This window comes from Perognathus longimembris, chromosome 10, assembly GCF_023159225.1.
Source record: "Perognathus longimembris pacificus isolate PPM17 chromosome 10, ASM2315922v1, whole genome shotgun sequence".
Classification (NCBI taxonomy): domain Eukaryota; kingdom Metazoa; phylum Chordata; class Mammalia; order Rodentia; family Heteromyidae; genus Perognathus; species Perognathus longimembris.
In genome coordinates, this window is record NC_063170.1 from 1,532,717 (window position 1) to 1,543,704 (window position 10,988).

The window sequence follows — 10,988 nt, forward strand, 5'->3', positions numbered from 1 at the left end:
CGCCGCGCAGGCGGGCACGGGCCTGGTGGAGAAGGTCAAGCCGTTTCCGGGCTGTACAGACCTGGCCCCGGCAGAGGCCGCCGAGTGCAGACCACACGGGGCCCCGGCCGGCAGAGGCTGGGGCTGGCGGCCGGCGGTGGGGGGGGGGGGGCTTCCAGGGCTTTCCGGCTGGGGGGAGGCCTGCCTCCCGGGCCCGGCTCCCCCCCCCCCCCCCCCGCAGCCCGGGGACGCGCGTCCTGCAGTGCGGTGCTCCTAGCACACCGTGGGTGGAGCGCTTCATGAATGGCCTCGGCTCCACAACCAGCGCGCCTCCATTTTGTGGTCATGGCAACCACCGAGGTCCCTAGGAATCTTCTAGAAGGCGTGGTTCTCATGGTACACTCCGTAGGCTACCCGATCGTGGCTGTGTGGAGAGATGACCGTCTCTGGGCTCGGCACTCGGGCCACCTGGCGGGAATGGGGCGAGGGGTCCCCCAAGCGGAATGGGAGCACGTGGGCGCCGGTGGGCCAGGCACGCTCAGCCGCTCGCGCCGTGCCTTAGACGTGAGTTGGAGCAGAGTCACGTGACGGCGGGTGGGCCTCACAGAGGGGTCTCCTTCCGGTACCGCCGTGGCGGTGCACACGGGTGGCCAGCCGTCCAGGCTGTCCAGGGGTGTTCTGGAGAGTCTCTCGGGAGCCGGGCTGGGGGGCCCTGGGCGGGTGCTGGCTGTGGTGTGTCTGGGGGTTCGGGGGGCGGGGCGCTGGCTGTGGTGTGTCTGGGGGTTCAAGGGGGCGGGCGCTGGCTGTGGTGTGTCTGGGGGTTCGGGGGGGCGGGCGCTGGCTGTGCTGTGTCTAGGGGTTCGGGGGGGCGGGCGCTGGCTGTGGTGTGCCCGGCAGCCCCGGGCGAGGCGAGGCGGGGTCAGGAGGAGGAGGCCGCGCTGCCCGCCGTGGCGAGTCCCCCTGCCCCCCCCGGCGTGGCCTCCCCCAGCCCACGTAGCACCGCGTAGATCCATTGTCCAGCATGGCGGACGTGCCAGTTGGGGGGGCGGGTGATGAAGGAAGGAAAGGAGGGCAGGAGGGCGGGAGGACTGGGGGGACCGACAGGTTCCAGGGGTCTGAGGGCAGCCCGGGCTCCCGGCTCCCTCTCCCCGGCCCCTCCGCGGCTCCTCGCGGTCTCACGTCTGCCCCGTCTCCCCGCAGGACCCTCGCACTCGCGCGCCAAGGCCGAGGCGGCCCTCACGGCCGCGCAGAAAGCCCAGGAGGAGGCCCGGATCGCCAGGATCACCGCCAAGGAGTTCTCGCCGTCCTTCCAGCACCGGGAGAACGGTGGGTCCCGGGCGGGGGCCGAGCCTGGCGCGCAGCGGCTGCGTCCCCGCCCTCGGAGCCTGTCCGCCCGCGTGGGCAGGGAAGGGGCCCAGCCCGGAAGCTCCGAGGGAGGCTGGGGCAGAGGCCCGGGCGGGGAGGCCCTGGAGACGAGGCCCGGGCGCAGGCGGAGCCCCGCCCTCCCTGGGGGGACCGCAGCCCCGGCCTCCGGAGCTGCAGCTCCCCGCCGCGCCGCGCCCCGCCGCGCCTTGGACCCCTGGCCGCAGGCGGACGGGAAGCGATTCTGTGGGTCTGACGCCCTCAGTCTACGGGCATTTGGGGGCCCCAGGACATTGGCCCGGGGTCCTGGGAGGCCGAGATGCTCCGGGTGAGGGTGTGGCTCCGGAACCTCCTAGAAAAGTCTTAGCTGGAGCAAGGGGGGCTGCGCTCGCCTCGGCCCTGCCCGGCCTCCGGCCTCCTCCCGCGGGCAGAGTCCTGCCACGCAGCTCGCCCTTCCGTCGGCGCTAGGCCGTGAAGGGTGCACGAGGGGTGGGTGCCCCCAGCCGAGGCTCTGCAGAGACAGCCTGGCCATGCTGGCCGGGCCCTGGGGGAGGGGGCAGCCTGAGCTCACGGCCGACGGGTGCAGCCCGGGACCTGCCGCGGGCCCCCACGCCTGCACCTGGCGCGCGTGCCACAGCCGTCACCTCCGCTGGCACCACGCAAGTCCCTGTGGGGCTGCCGTCGGCGAGACAGACACCTCCTGACCGGGGCTTGACCTGGGGGGGAAGCGCCAGCTAGCGGTGCCCCCCCCCCCCCCGCCCGAGGCTGGGCGCGGACGAAGCACAGCCAGGCACCAGCCCGTCCGGGAAGCCGCACGGGGCTCCCGAGCTTCCTGAGCGGCAGCTGGGCTTGAACCATGGTGAGCGCTGAGAGCGAAGGTGCCGGCGTCTACTCTCCTAACCGGATCAGAGCTGGCAGCCCCCCCCGACAGGAAGTGCCCCCTCGGTGGGAGGGGCTCCCCGTTGGGTCTTCACAGCTGGCCTCTGCTTGCCCATACAGCCTCCTCCCCCCCCCCCCCCAGCCTGCTGCTGTGAGCTCCGGAGCCCGGGGCGGAAGGGGGCAGCGGAAGGGGGCGCGGAAGGGGGCAGCGGAAGGGGGCTCGGAAGGGGGCTCGGAAGGGGACAGCGGAAGGGGGCAGCGGAAGGGGGCAGCGGAAGGGGGCAGCGGAAGGGGGCGCGGAAGGGGGCAGCGGAAGGGGGGCAGCGGAAGGGGGCAGCGGAAGGGGGCGCGGAAGGGGGCGCGGAAGGGGATTCGGCAGGGGGCAGGCCCAGGCTGTGAAGTCCCCAGCGCCGTGGCGGGGCAGGCGGGAGCCGAGTCCGGAGCCCGGGGCCTTGCCCAGCGCCTGGGCCAGGGGTCCGGGGGCCCCGGGCCGCTCCCGATGAGCTGGGGCGCGCTGTCTCCTCGCAGGGCTCGAGTACCAGCGGCGGAAGCGCCAGGTCTCCTGCGAGGACATCGAGGTGCTGTCCACGGGGACGCCCCTGCCGCAGGAGAGCCCCGAGCTGTACCGCAAGGGCACCACCCCTTCTGACCTCACCCCGGACGACAGCCCCCGGCACAGCCTCCCCGCCAGCCCCGCCGCCACCCCGCCGCCGGCGCCCGCCGCCGGAGCAAGGCCCGCTTCTCGCGGCAGGTCTCCGTGGACGAGGGGCGCGGCGGGGACATCCTGATGCTGGTGGAGGCGCGGCCCCGGGGACCCCGCCCGCGGCAGCTGGGCCGACGACCGGGCGCCGGGCCCCCGGGCCGCGCGGGGGGGCGCCCCGCGCCCCGCCGAGGACTTCCGGCCCCCGGGGCCCGGGCCCCAAGCCGCCCGGGAACCCAGGCCCCGGGAGCGGCGCACGAGTCCCCCACCGCGCGCGCGTGGACTTCCCCCGGCGCGGGGGGCGCCCAGCGGCCCGAGCCCGACGAGGAGCAGCTGAGCAACTACAAGCTGGAGATGAAGCCGCTGCTGCGCATGGACGCCGGCCCGCAGGACGCGCACCCCCCGCGGCGGCGCCACGGCCGGGGGGCGGGGGGCGAGCGGCGGCCCGAGGACCGGGCCTTCGGGCCGCAGAGACCGAGGCCCAAGCCCCAGCACAAGGAGAACTCGCGGCCGGCGTCCGCGGAGCCCGCCGTGCAGAAGCTGGAGAGCCTGCGGCTGGGGGAGCGGCCCGAGCCCCGGCTGCTGCGCTGGGACCTCACCTTCTCCCCGCCCCAGAAATCCCTGCCTGCTGCACTCGAGTCCGACGACGAGAACGGGGACGAGCTCAAGGCCGGCGCGGTAGGTGGGGCGGGGGCGGGGCGGGGGCGGGGCGGGGCCGGGCGGGGCCGGGCGGGGCGGGGCCGGCGGGGGCGGGGCGGGGCCGGGGCCGGAGGGGGCGGGGCCGGCGCGGCGGGGGCGGGGCGGGGGACGGTGCGCGTCCCGCCCCCGAGGCCGTCTCCTGGGGCCGCCTCTTCCGCTGCGGTCCTCCTCCGCGCGGAGCCCCCCCCTCTGCTGGGCGGGGTCAGCCGTGCTGGGGCGGGGCGTCGGGAGTCCCCGCCCTCGCCGCGCCCTCTCCTCGCAGGGTGGGGCTAGAGGAGGCCGCGTGTGGGGCGCTGGGAGAGGGGAGGCCTTGAGGCGTGGCGCGTGGTCACGCCCTCGGCGGGGCGCTTGCCGTGGTGGCGTTGCGTGGCGTTGCGTGGCGCTGCGTGGAGCTGTATGGCGCTGCGTGGGGTTGCGTGGCGCTGCGTGGGGTTGCGTGGGACTGCGTGGCGCTGCGTGGGACTGCGTGGCGCTGCGTGGGGTTGTGTGGCGCTGCGTGGGGTTACGTGGCGCTGCGTGGGGGTTACGTGGGGTTGCGTGGCGGTTACGTGGGGTTACGTGGGGTTGCGTGGCACTGCGTGGCGCTGCGTGGGGCTGCGTGGCGCCGCGTGGGGCTGCGTGGCGCCGCGCGGCGTCGCGCGGCGCTGGGGGCTATTTCAGGACCGGCGGTGACGGGCACGGGTGGAGGTGGGAAGGGCTCTGTGTTTAGCTCATTGAGCCGCGCGGGCTCTTGCGGGCCAGCGGGGGTGGGGGGGTGGGGGGGATGGAGGGGGGGGTGGGGGGGTGGAGGGCGGGGAAGCCTTCGCGGCAGCCCGGCACAGAAGCGCCCAGCTGGGCTCGGGAGCCCGGTCTCTGCCCGACGCCCAGGAACTGCCCGGGGCCCAAGGAAAGGGGCCAAGGAGGGAGACGTCAACGCTCCCCTGCCAGAGGGCCCTCCCCCCACCGGGCGCCCCCCCCCCCCGCTCCTGCCCTTCCCTGCTCTCCCGCGGGGTGGCCCAGATGCCACGGGGGGTCAGGCTGAGTGCCAGACCCCGTCGGGCCGTGTCACCCAGAAATCAGCCGGCGCAGTGGCGCTTGTCATCTGGTGTGGGCGGGCGCCTGGGGCGTCTCCCGTGGGGGGGGGCAGGGCGCCCCGTCTGCCCTCCCAGCACCTGGGAAGCAGAGCCCCAGCGCCTCACGTTCGGGCCAGCCCGGGCTCCCCAGAGGGCCCCTGTTGGGTTGGGCTGCTCTGGAGTCCGGCTGTGCGCACGTTATTCTCGGTGTCAAAGCCTCAAGGGCAGCGCGTCTCAAGCAGGCGGGGAAGAAGCCGGGCCCGGGGGCGGGCTGGGGGGCGGGCGGGGCCGGGGGGCGGGCTGGGAGGCGGGCGGGGCACCATGGCGGGCAGGGGCTGAAGCTGGGGTGTCGGCTCGGGCACGGTGGTGGAGGACGGCAGGCCCGAGGCCAGAGGCCTTGGGAGCGGGACCCGCGTTCTGGGCCGCGTGCGCGGCTCGTGTACCCCCCGCCCGGCCCATACCCGGGGGCCCGGCGCGTGCGCGGCTCGTGTACCCCACCACCAGGCCCCGCGTGCGCGGCTCGTGTACCCCACCGCCCGGCCATACCCGGGGCCCGGCGGTGCGCGGCTCGGTGTACCCCACCGCCCGGCCATACCCGGGGCCCGGCGTGCGCGGCTCGGTGTACCCCACCGCCCGGCCATACCCGGGGCCCGGCGTGCGCGGCTCGGTGTACCCCACCGCCCGGCCATACCCGGGGCCCGGCGTGCGCGGCTCGGTGTACCCCACCGCCCGGCCCATACCCGGGGCCCGGCGCGTGCGCGGCTCGTGTACCCCACCGCCCGGCCATACCCGGGGCCCGGCGCGTGCGCGGCTCGGTGTACCCCCACCGCCCGGCCATACCCGGGCCCGGCGCGTGCGCGGCCCGCCTTGCTCAGCAGGAGCCTGGGCCGGGGGCGCCGAGGAAGGCGTGGCGGCCACCCAGGTGCACAGGGACAGTGGGTGTGGGCCGTGACGTCACCGGCGGGTCCTGTGGGAATGGCCCCGGGCGGGGGGGGGGGGGGGGGGGGGGGGAGGGCGAGCTCGAGAGCCTAGGCCGCTGCTGGCGTCGGGACACGGAGGTTTGGATGCCCAGGGATGCGGCGCCGAGGCCTCAGGAAGCGGCCTCTGCCCTGCGGAGCCGCACAGGCACTGCTAGCTGGCCTGGGGCCGCCGCGCTTCCCGGCACCTCCTTCCAGGCCGGCTTTACTGCGGAGGCCACCAGTGCGCGGCTCACCGGGTCAGCGCACAGCTGTCGCAACGCCCAGAGCCCTGCAGTTCCGGGTGGCCCCTTGCCGCACACCGTGCGCAGCCCTCCGCCCGGGGCTGCCCGCCGCCCGCCTCGGGGCACGTGTCCCGCGTGTCCTTGCTGGCTTCTCAGCAGGGGGCTTCCCCGTCATCTGCTGGGGAATGCGTGAGAACTCTGTTCCTTTTCATGGGCTGCATAGTAGTCCAGCGTCTCCTTTCCTCACACCCACTTTGGACTCGTGTGTTGTCCTCTTCCTTGCGGCCACTGTGCGTCACACTGAGCACTCAGGTGCCCACTCCTGCTTGCACACATCTCATCAAAAGGTGCACGCCTAGGGCTGCCGGGTCTCACGGTAATTCCGTTCATCTTTTGGGGAACCATCAGCCTGCTCTAGTGTAGACTTCAGCGATGGGAGGACTTGGCTCTTGGCACGGGGCAGGAGGTCTAGGCCCCTCGTGGGCTGCCACACCCCGACACGGGGACTAACCCAGCCTGCCTGGTCTCTGACGTCTGACCACAAAGGGCTGGGGGCAGAGCAGAGACGCAGGTACTTCCGTGGTCAGTGGGGCCTCGAACCTTCACAGCAGTCAGGGCCCCTGGTGCTCCTTCCCGGGCGCAGCCTGTGGCCAGCCGGGCACCACGCCTGCGCAATGCCTCCACTGTGGGAGAGGCGTGGAGGGAGCGGGGCCGGGCCCGCGGCGGCGGAGGGCCGCGCTGGACGCGGAGCGTGCCAGCCGAGCCGTGGCGGGCGCCCGGCGGGCGGGGCGATGCCAGGCCACACTGGACGGGGCCGTGGCGGAGGGGCGGGGCTGGGGCTCTAGGGGCCTGGCTGCTTTCCAGGATGCCAGCAAGCCAGGCGGTGGTTGGCGAGGCCGCAGGAGTCCCCGCCCCTGTGCGTCGGGTGCGGGGGCCCCAGCAGCTCCCGCCCGGGGCCCTGGCGCGGCGGGGTGCGCGGGGAGCCCGGGGGGCCGCCGCGGACGCCCCCCTCACCTCTCCCCTCCGTTGCAGGGCTCCGCTCCCATTCTCGTCGCCATGGTGATCCTGCTCAACATTGGAGTCGCCATTTTGTTTATTAACTTTTTCATCTGATACGACCGTCTCCATGGCAACAGTGTCTCGACGGGGACTCTGGAAGCAGAACGAGGAAGGGGAAGCGGCGAGCTCAGCGCCCCTCGCCTTCCGCCTTTCAGAAGAGCTCGATGGGGTGTTACTCACAGTTTGCCTTTTTTTCTGGGTAATGTCTTTTGGATTTCGCCGACATTCTTTGCTTGTCTCGCACCTCTGCTGTGTGGCATGGCAGACGGCGGCCGGCACGCCGCCCCCCAGCTCGATGGGGAGAGAAGGGGTCCCCGCAGACCAGCGGCGGCAAGGGAGCGGCCTGGCCCTCGCGGCGGGGCGCCGGCGACCTGGGGTTCCTCTGGAGCAGCTGGAGACGGCCGCGGGGGGGGGGGTCCCCCGGCCTGGCGGGGGGCAACCAGGCCTTTCCTCCTTCTGGTCTGTGCTGCCAACTTGGGGGGAGGAGAGAAGCCCTTCTCCCCCACCGAGGGCGGCCCTCCGGCCCGGCCCGGCCCCCGCGTGGCCCCCCAGTCCCGTCCTCCCTCCCTCCTCGTTCACCCCGTCAGTCGTCCCCCCTCCAGGCCCAGGGCCGAGCAGCCTGGGTGAGCACGGAGGCCCGGGGCTGGGCCCCAGGCGCGCCTGGGCTCTGAGCATGTGGCGTTTCGCACTCAGTACGCAGGATGTATATCCAGGCTTCCACGCCCTCGCCGTGACGCCCCATGGACGTCACCTGTCACTGTCACTGACCTCCATGGGGTCTCCCATCTTTGCACTGTGCCTGCCTCGACCTCCCCTAACAGATATGCACATCCCCTCCAGACGCCTCAGCGCTTCCCCAGAGCGCACTGGTCCCGGGACACGGGGCGGAACCCAGTGGCTTCACGGTCCTGGAAGCGGTTGCGTAGCCCACACTCCCGGATGTACAACGTAACTTGTGTCAGTCCACACACAGGTTCCTTCTGTCTCTGCCTTCTCTACCAGGGTTGTTCCCCACCAAACACAGGAACGAGGGACGCCAGAACCGCTGGGGCTGGGGCTGGGTCAGCGCTCACACGCAGCCGGCCTGGCCTGGGCCCGGCGGGGTCGGCCCGGGGCCTTCGCGTGACCTCCCGTCAGTCTTCTTGGGTGCCGCCTGTCTCCTGGACTCTGCCTTGCTTTGCTTATGTTTAGCTGTTTCTCTGCTACCTTTCAAGCAGATTTCTTTACTACACTGCACTGGATTGCTATATTTTTAACCAGAAATAAACGAAAGATGAGAGCATGTTCCAGTTACACTGTTTATTGTTTTCCATTGTCCATCCACGGCCTGGTCCCCGGGCTGGTTGGGGGCGTGGGGAGGGGGCTCCGCAGCCGGCACTCGCGCTCCCCACGGCTGTTTCTAAGGGGACGATGACCACGTCTTTTGTACAGCGGACTTTTCCATCCTTTTTATTATCAAGTCGTTGCTGCAGACCTGAAGTGAACCAAATAAAGTCTCCTGCTCCTTGCAGTTGAGAACATTCATGCTGCAGTACGTGTTTCCTGACTGCACCTCTGCAACGATCACAGGCTTTCTGTGCGTCGTGGGAGTAGCGTGGTACAGTACACCCAGCCCTGCACCCATGCGCACACACACACACACGCACACACACACACACACACACGCACGCACACAGGTGTTTCACACCCAGGTGGCTCGCTCTCACGACCCTGGCTTGCTGGGGACAGAACCATGAATCCAAGTCCACGCCAGCGCTGCCCCGTGGCCTGTGCCCAGCGCACGCCCGTTCCCAGTGAGGTCCCGAGGGTGCCGTGCACTGGGCCCCGACGCCACGAGTTCAACCCCCAGCTGCTTTCCACATGCAGAGCGCCATGAAGAACCAGGCACCCCCCGCCCCACCCCGCGGCCAGCTCGCTCTCCTACCTGCCGGGGCCGTGCCCTCCTCCAAGCCCGCAGGATGGCAGCCACGGCCTCAGGGAGCACCCAGAGCAGCCTGCGGAGCTCCACGCCCATCCCCACCGCGCCTCGGGGTCTCTGGAGGGGAAAAGCAGAGGCCGGTGGCTCGCGCCTGCCATCCTAGCCACGCAGGAGGCCGAGATCTGAGGATCGTGGTTCAAAGTCTGTCTGGGCAGGAAAGGCCGTGAGACTCCCATCTCCAAGTAACCGCCAGAAAACAAAGTGGCGCGGTGGCTCAAGTGGTAGAGCGCCGGCCTTGAGCTGAAGAGCTCAGGGACAGCGCCCAGGCCCAGAGTTCAAGCCCCACAACCGACTTCCCCAAGGCATGCCCTGTGTCGGTGGGGCAAGGGACCAGCCCCTCCCCGCCCTCTCCAGACGCGGAAACATGTGTCCCCCGGGGGGAAGGGGCGCTGGTGCCCGGGTGTGCTGGCTTCCCTGTGCCTTCTGAGGCTTAAGTAGTGCACAGGACATGCTTGATCATTCCCAGCACCTTGGAATCAGTAGCACACACAGGATTCCCAAGGACAGAGAGGCAGAGCACCAGAGCCCGACATTCCCGGGGGGAAGATGGTGCAGAGCACTGGAGCCCAGCGAGACGCAGGGCCCGTGCCGACTGCGGCGAGGGCTCTGACCCCTCCCCGGGCCCGGCGCGGGGGCTGGCGTGGCCGCGGGTGGCGGGGGCGGCGCACACCGGGCCTGGACGCCTCCGGGAGGTGCGAGTGTGGCTGGTGGCCGGGTGGGGGCGGGCCGGCCGCAGCCTCGCCACCCGCTCGATCCCGCCCATTCGCAGCGGGCGCGCTGGAGACTGGCCCAGCCCGCCGCCCAGGCGCCGGGAGCCTGTGGGGCTCACCACCCCGCTCGGGTGCCGCTGGGAATCCCTGTGGTGTTCTGGGTCGGCCCCGGCCTGGCCCCACGGCCCCCCAACACCCGCAGTGCGGGCCGCCTGGGCTGGCTGGGCTCCTCGAGGCGCGCGTGCCGTTCCTGCACAGCTCAGGCCGCGCTCCCTCCCGGCTGGCCTGCACCCACAGCGCCCCGACTCCTACCTCCAGTTAACGTGTAGAGGAAGGAAATAAAAGCAGCCGAAATGGATGTGTGGCTCAAGTGGCAGAGCACCAGCCATGGGTGAAAAAGCAGAGCAAGACTGAGAGGCCCTCAGTTCAAGTCCAGTACTGACAAAAAGACAACCAGCCGACAACAGAGTCGGTCTCCATTAACCTTGGAGTAGACAGTGTGAGGCCCCCAGGCCCCGTGGTCAAGGACCCAGGGTCACTGCGGGTGGCCCGTGGGAGGGGCTCCGGTCCCCCGGCTCCCCTCGTGTTGCGCGGGTGAGAAGCGCACCCCCTCTGTTGTGTGCGGTGGTTCCAGAGCTTGCGCCCCGGGCCCTGCACTTGCTCGTGGCGGGTGCTCTACCCTGGGGCCGCACCTGCAGCCTAGCTTTTTGCAGGTGAGTGCGAGATGGTGTCCTGAGAACTTTCCAGAACAAGGGAGCTAAGGGGAAAGGTCCGGGCGCCCAGGCCCTGGCAGCACGCCGCGGCGGCCCGCCGGCCACGTGGTCACCGGAACACCAGTCGGGAAGACGCGCAGCCCCGAGGGGCTCGCGGGCCGCTGTATTGGCAGACGGACGGCACCCCGGCACCCGGCCTCCTGCCCCGCGCACACAGCCTGCGCGCCTGTTGGGGTTCCGGACACCCCCTTTCTCCCCCCACGGGAGATGGTAACCACAAACTCTATGAAAGAGTTTCAGCCTGGCCCTCCGCCAGCGGAAGGCCAAAGGCGTGCTCACACGGGCAAGCGCTAAGTTGAGGACGGGTTGCTGAAGCTTCCCCTCCCCCCGGGCCCCCCCACATGTTACCGAGGGCGGAGGCGAAAAGGAAGGCATCAGGGACACGCTGCGGTGGTGGATGCGTCTCAAAGACTTTAATATGGAAGGGCACTTATATAGAAGTAATGGCGGGAAAGAAAGGGGGCTGGCCAAAGGGTCAGTCATAGGCTAGGGGTCACGCTCATCAAGTGACATCACGAAACTTCCCTTTGTGGGCGGGACAACCCCATCATGGTGGCGAGGTCAGAAGGTGGGAGGGACTTCTATTGTCCCAAGCT

The 10,988-nt window shown here is 71.2% G+C and overlaps 1 long non-coding RNA gene and 1 pseudogene across 1 annotated transcript; one reads left to right on the forward strand and one right to left on the reverse strand.

Annotated features, from left to right (window-relative positions):
* The first annotated feature begins 324 nt into the window (after window positions 1-324).
* Window positions 325-7,282, forward strand: LOC125358370 (annotated as a pseudogene).
* A 933-nt stretch (window positions 7,283-8,215) lies between these two features.
* LOC125358100 lies at window positions 8,216-9,031 on the reverse strand. The gene is made up of 2 exons (XR_007212266.1): window positions 8,856-9,031; window positions 8,216-8,405 (listed from the first exon to the last, which is right to left on the reverse strand). It is a non-coding gene; the product is annotated as an uncharacterized LOC125358100 (long non-coding RNA).
* Window positions 9,032-10,988: the final 1,957 nt, after the last annotated feature.